This window comes from Tupaia chinensis, unplaced genomic scaffold (genome assembly GCF_000334495.1).
Source record: "Tupaia chinensis unplaced genomic scaffold, TupChi_1.0 Scaffold000035_1, whole genome shotgun sequence".
Classification (NCBI taxonomy): Eukaryota; Metazoa; Chordata; class Mammalia; order Scandentia; family Tupaiidae; genus Tupaia; species Tupaia belangeri.
Window position 1 is genome coordinate 288,493 of NW_006159465.1, and position 6,217 is coordinate 294,709.

General features: G+C 46.7%; 1 gene segment (V, D, J or C); it reads left to right on the forward strand.

Moving 5' to 3' along the window:
• The window catches only part of LOC102502721 (immunoglobulin lambda variable 3-19-like), a 13,834-nt gene that overhangs the window by 6,872 nt on the left and 745 nt on the right, over window positions 1-6,217 (forward strand).

Here is a 6,217-nt window from a genome sequence, read left to right on the forward strand (position 1 = left end):
TCAGGGCTGCCCCCCCTCCGCTGCTGGGAGCTGTCAGCCCCTCAGAGCTGGGCCCCTTCCTCCAGTTCATGCCTCTACCCAGAGAGGCCTGCTTAGATGAAAAGTCTGTTGCCGGGATCTCACGCCCTGCCTCCACTCTGGGCCACCTGTATTCCCTAGCTCCAGAGCTCTCTGAAGGGAAGACTGAGGCTCCCACTGCACCCTCCCTGAGGTCAGTACCTCCTCCCCCAGGTGCCTCCTCCCTCCTTCCAAGCTGGCCTGAGCCTGAAGGTCTCCATGGAGAGTTGGATTCAGAGAAGCCATCTATGAGTCTGCTGTCCCCACCTCTGGCATCAGGACCTGCGGGGGCCACTGTGCACCTGAGAGCTCTGTTTCCCTCCTAAATTCCCAGTGTGCACACCACGTGTCCCCGAAGATCTGTTGGTTCCCTTCTTTTTTTTTCCTGCATTTTTTTGCAAAAAATAATGAGCCTCATATCCTAGGAGCTCTCAGTTCTCAGAGAGCCGAAGGCCAGATCCAGGCTGCAGGTGAATCCCAGCATAGAGGAGCCTCGGCCCCAGCTGCTCCGTGACATGCACCTGGGGGCTGCACTCCACGCCCCCACCTCCATCTCCTCATCTGCACACTCTGTCTATTCATCCCTGACCAGAAACGCAGATGGAGGTGACTCAGTGAGTTCCGGGAGTCACAGTAGACACTGAAGCCTCCACCACGGTTCAGTTCATTTACCTTTTTTTATTTACTTATTTTTCTTTCTTTCTTTCTTTCTTTCTTTCTTTCTTCCTTCCTAAGAGATTTTGCTATAGGGCAACTGTGCTCGCCAGAAAGACAGAGAGAGACAGAGAGACAGAAAGTGAGAAATCACCCCCAAGGGAGATGCCCACACCACAATCCCTTCTCCTCCATTCTTATCTCAGGATATTGGACACGCATGCACACGCACCTAGCATGAGTTTAAGCCACCGGGTCCAGGACTCGAACCACAGTCGACTACATGGGAGTTCAACAACATAGCTGTCATGCCATCTGCTGGTCCCCATTTACCCTTTTCAATGTGAAAAGCACTCACATCTCCAAAGGCCATGCAACTTACAAATAAATTTTTCAAAGGAATAAAATAGGCAGTAGGCAGAGATGCAGTGGGAGCACAACTGGATCCCCATTGGAAAGGGCCTGGGTTTGGGTCCCAGTTCTCCTCTGAGCACGCTGGGTGCCAGTGTGCGTGTCTATGCCCCAGGGGGGCTGAGATGAGGGGACTGTGGTGTGAAGACCATGTTGGAGGTGCTTGCCCTTCTGTCTCTCCCATGAAGAAATACAAAAACTTAATATGAATTTTAAATAAGGAACCAGCAGATGCCCCAGTATTAATGAAGATCAGTAATGTTTTAGTCAAAAGTCATAAAATTCTACTTCACCAATTCAGACTCATGTACTTTATATTTAGTTGTGGTCCGATCTTTCTGTTTAAATTCTGGAATATAATGTGCAGCTCTGGACTTGTCCCTACCACTAAGCTGGCCATTTTCTCATCATTTATGAACTCTTATTTCTTTGTCTTACTTTAGTTTTCGTGTTATAGCACTCCCTTCAGAACTTCTTGGAGAACTGGTCTGCTGTCTAAATTATTTCAGGTTTTGTTTATCTGAGAATTTTCTTGTCTTCTCTTCACATATGAAGGCTAATCTTGCCAGATATAGTATTCTTGGTTGCAATTATTTTCACTGCACACTTTGAGTATATTTTTCCATTTTTTCCTTGCTCAAATTGTTTCCAATGAGAGGCCCACTGTTAGCCTGATGGGCTATCCCTTGTAGGTAACATGACATTTCTCTCTCGCCAATCTTATTACCTTCTCTTTGTGCATGGTTTGGCCAATCTGGCTATGATGTGCTCTGGAGAAGATTTTCTTGGGTTGATCATAATTGGGGCTCTTTGTATTTCTTGGGTCTGGATCTTTGAATGCCTCTCTAGGTTTGGAAAGTTTTCTTCCAGGATTTCATAGAATTGATTATCAATGCCCTTATTAGTCCCTTCACCTTCTGGGAAACTGATTATCCAGATGTTTGCAGATTTAATAGTATCTAGTGTTTTTCATATATTAATTTCAGTTTTGGGGATATTTTCTCAGTCTTCATGGTGGGTTTTTCTAGTCCAGTGATTCTGACTTCTACATCCAAGATTCAGGTTTATGTATCATCTAGTCTTCTTTTAATACTTTTTTTTTTTGGAGAGGTTTTCGCTATAGGGCGTGTGCGCTCGCCAGAGAGAGACAGAGAGATAGAAAGCGAGAAATCACCCCCCAGGGGGTGTCCTGGCCCGCAGGACGTATCAAGCAGGGAACCCAAGCGAGGGGGAGGAGGTCTGGAACTGGGGCAGCGTCTCAGCACGGGAGCGAAAGAAGTGTCACAGCTCTTGATGGTATGAAGGTTTCGCTCGTTTATTGAAGGCCAGAGCACACAAGGCAGGAGAAAGTAGGCGGGGTTTACAGCGGACCTAATTGAGGACCTGTCTGTTTTGTCTGAACCAGGAAGTTGTCTGTCCCTGGAGCAGCGGCCATTTTGTAATGTGAAGGTCATGACAGCCATTTTGATGTGGGTGGCTTCCCACAAGGGGGGATGGACATGCCGCAATCCCTTCTCTTCCAGTCTCCTCTCGGGATCTTGGGCACGCACGCACACGCGCCCGGCATGAGTTTTAAGCCACCGGGTCCAGGACGCAAACCGCGGTCGACTACATGGGAGTCCAGCGACATAACCATTACGCAAACTGCTGGTTCCCCATTTCGTCCTGATTTCTAAAAGTTCAATCTGAGCATTCAGAGGCGTGCAGGAGAAGGTCATATGCAAACTCTTTGCCATTCCATTTTTCTCCCACTGTGTGAATTGAGAAATATGTTGACCCTAATAGTATTCAGATGTCTGGCTGCAGTTCACAGATCTGCTCAGTGCATGGTAGCTGAGCAGCAAATTGATGAGGGAGAAGGAAAAGGATAAGAAAACTGAGAAAGAGGGGGGAAAAAAGTATATTTCTTTCTTTTAGAAAACAAAAAATGAAAACCACATGCCCCATGAGCAAGCCGTGCAAATGTACTAGTTCTCAACTATCATGGAGGACTCAAATTTTCTTCTAAAGGTCTGCCGTTTTTGCCTCTCCTAAATGGGAGTTGGGGGACTAGCAGTTAGTGTAATGGCTATGTCGTTGGACTCCCAGGTAGTTGACTGTGGTTCACATCCTGGACCCCGTGGCTTAAAACTCACACCGGGCGCGTGTGCGTGCATTCTCAAGATCCCGAGAGGAGAATGGAGGAGAAGGGATTGTGGTGTGGCTATCCCCCTGGGGGGTGATTTCTTGCTTTTTATCTCTCTGTCTTTTTCTGTCTGTCTGGCGAGCACACGCACCCTATAGCAAAAAACCTCTAAAAAAAAAACAAAACTGAATGGGAGTTGGGAAAGGGAATTATTAACAGGATAAAGGAGAATCTGAGAGTCAAGAAAATACTTTATCTTAAAAATACTAAAAAAAGAGGGGAACCAGCAGTTAGCGTAATGGCTATGTCGTTGGATTCCCACGTAGTCGACCATGGTTCGTGTCCCGGACCTGGTGGGTTAGAACTCACGCCGGGTGCGTGTGCGTGCATGCCCAAGATCCCGAGAGGAGAATGGAGGGGAAGGGATTGCGGCATGATCATCCCTCCTGGAGAGTGATTTCTCGCTTTCTGTCTGTATGTCTCTCTCTGTCTGTCTGGCGAGCGCACGCGCCCTATAGCGAAAACCTCTCCAAAAAAAAAAAGTAAAAAAATACTAAAAAAAGAAAAAATTTAAAAAATGAAACAAAGGAGAGCTTGGAGAGATGGAAAGAGATGAGAGAAGGATACATGGGACTCTGTCAGGGTTAATTCTCAGCAGAAAATCTTCATTTCTCTCATTCCCTGATAGCGCTAGTTCTCAGCTTCCATGAAGAACTTCCTTCATATTAATATTAAAGAATGAAGCAAAACTCGGATTACTAGCTACACTGGCATTACTGTGTCCAAGTTTGCAGGGTCTTTGTTATCATTCATGGGCCTGTAGCCAATAAAATGACTCTCTTATTATTATTTCTCCTTTACCTGTTTTTTCTTTCCTTGTATAAAAACAGCCTTGATTTCACAAAAATGGCATCCTGACTTTAATATTTAAGCACAGGGCCGGTAAAGTGGAGCCACATCAGTCCTCTGATCTTCCTGGTGTCACCCCCGACACAGCCTTTTCTATTTCCTACCCTGGAGGGAGCATCTCCACCTCTGTCCACAGAGCTCAGGAGGACAGGACACCTGGACACAGGAGAGAGGGTGGGATAAGAGAGCCCAGGAGCCCTGGGGAGAGAGGTTGAGGAGGGGGCAGATGCAGGAAGCTGAAGGCCACTGTGCACTGAGACTCCTGGTCCTGGGCTCCTCCCACTGCTGCCTGGGACTGTGGGGAAATCATGTCACCTCCCATGATGGTCCCTGGTCATAGATGAGAGAGAAGATGGTGCCTTAAGTTCAGGGCTGCTGGGGTTACTGGGAACATCTGGCTGAGGCGGTTCCTGGAAAACACTCAGCAAACTACCCAGATTGTGTGGGCAGGACTGAAGCAGTCCTGGTGCTTGAAGTAGTGACACATGTGGGTGACGTGAGTCCTGTGGACACGAGGGGGCACTGTGGGCCTTGGTTTGGGGACCCTGATACTCCAGTGCCCTGGAGGGGCTCAGTGCAGAGGGCATGACTGAGGTTCCCCTGAGGCTCTCCTGAGGGTGAATCCACTCTCCACTGACACCACCTGGCCCTTCCTCTGACGTCAGGAGTGAGTGCAGAGACCTCACCGCACACAGCATGAGGGCTTAGTGACATTTCATTGCATATAGAAAGTTGCTGGAAATAACATTTAGGTAGTCTTTTCACAAAAAAAAAAGAAAGAAAGAAAGAAAGAAAGAAAGAGAGGGGAAAGTTAAGATAATTTGAGAATATAGTAATTAAAGTAATTTCTCATCTATAGCTTCTCACTGGGTATAACGAACTATTACACAATTTCAATACACAGGATTTTTTTTTTAAAGAGAGCTTCTTGCTAAAGGACATGTGTATTCTCCACAGAGACAGAAAGCGAGAAATCACCCCGCAAAGGGATGATCACATCATGACCCCTTCTCCTCCATTCTGCTCTCAGGATTACGAGCACTCACGCACTTGTACTTGCCTTGAGTTTGAAGTGCCTGGGTCCAGGACTCAAACCACGGTCGACCATGTAGGAGTCCAGCAACATAGCCATTATACCATGTGCTGGGGTCCCCGTTTACACTATTTAAAAATAAGATTGCAAGGTCCAGCCACAGTGGGATACACCACTGAGATGCTCTGCTTTGCCGGCCAGGCCCACATATGAGGAGAAGGTCTGATTCTGGCCTATAGTAATTTCTCATCTGTAGCATTTCAGTGGGTACACAACTTCTATATACACCAATTTAAAAAATAAAATTGCAGGATCAGCAGTTAGCATATTGGCTATATTGCTGGACCCCTATGTAGTCGACTGCAGTACGAGTCCCTGACCCGGTGGCTTAAATACAAGCTGGGCACGTGTGCATGCGTGCCCAAGATCCTGAGAGGAGAATGGAAGTGATTTCTCGCTCCCTGTCTCTCTGTCTCTCTCTGTTTTTCTGGTGAGTGCACACGCCCAAAGGCAAGAAAAAACTCTCTAAATAAATAAATAAATAAATACATAAATACATAAATAAATAAATAAATAATAAAATTGCAAGGCTCAGCTACAGTGGGTTGGACCACTGAGATGCTGAGCTCTGAAGGCCAGGCTCACCTGTGAGACGCAGGTTTAATTCAGGTAAACTTGCGGCTGGGCGTGTTGGTGCATCAGAATAACGCCAGTGAGTCAGGAAGCTGAGCAGGGGGTCACTAGCTTGAGCCTGGCCTCAGCAACATGGTGAGACCCTGTCTGGACAGCAAGCCTGGACCTCGTGTCCACCGTGAGGGAGACGCCGAGGCATGAGGTGTATACCGTGGAGAGACCCAGTCTTAGAAACTAATAAACTTAAAAGATTTTCATCTGAATAAGACAAAACTGCTCGGGCTCTCTTCTTATGATCTGAACTTTTGGTGTCAGTACTGAGACTCTGCCACATTACAGGTAAAAGATATTATATTTCTTTTTCCACTAAAATAATAGAAATTTATTCCAAGGCA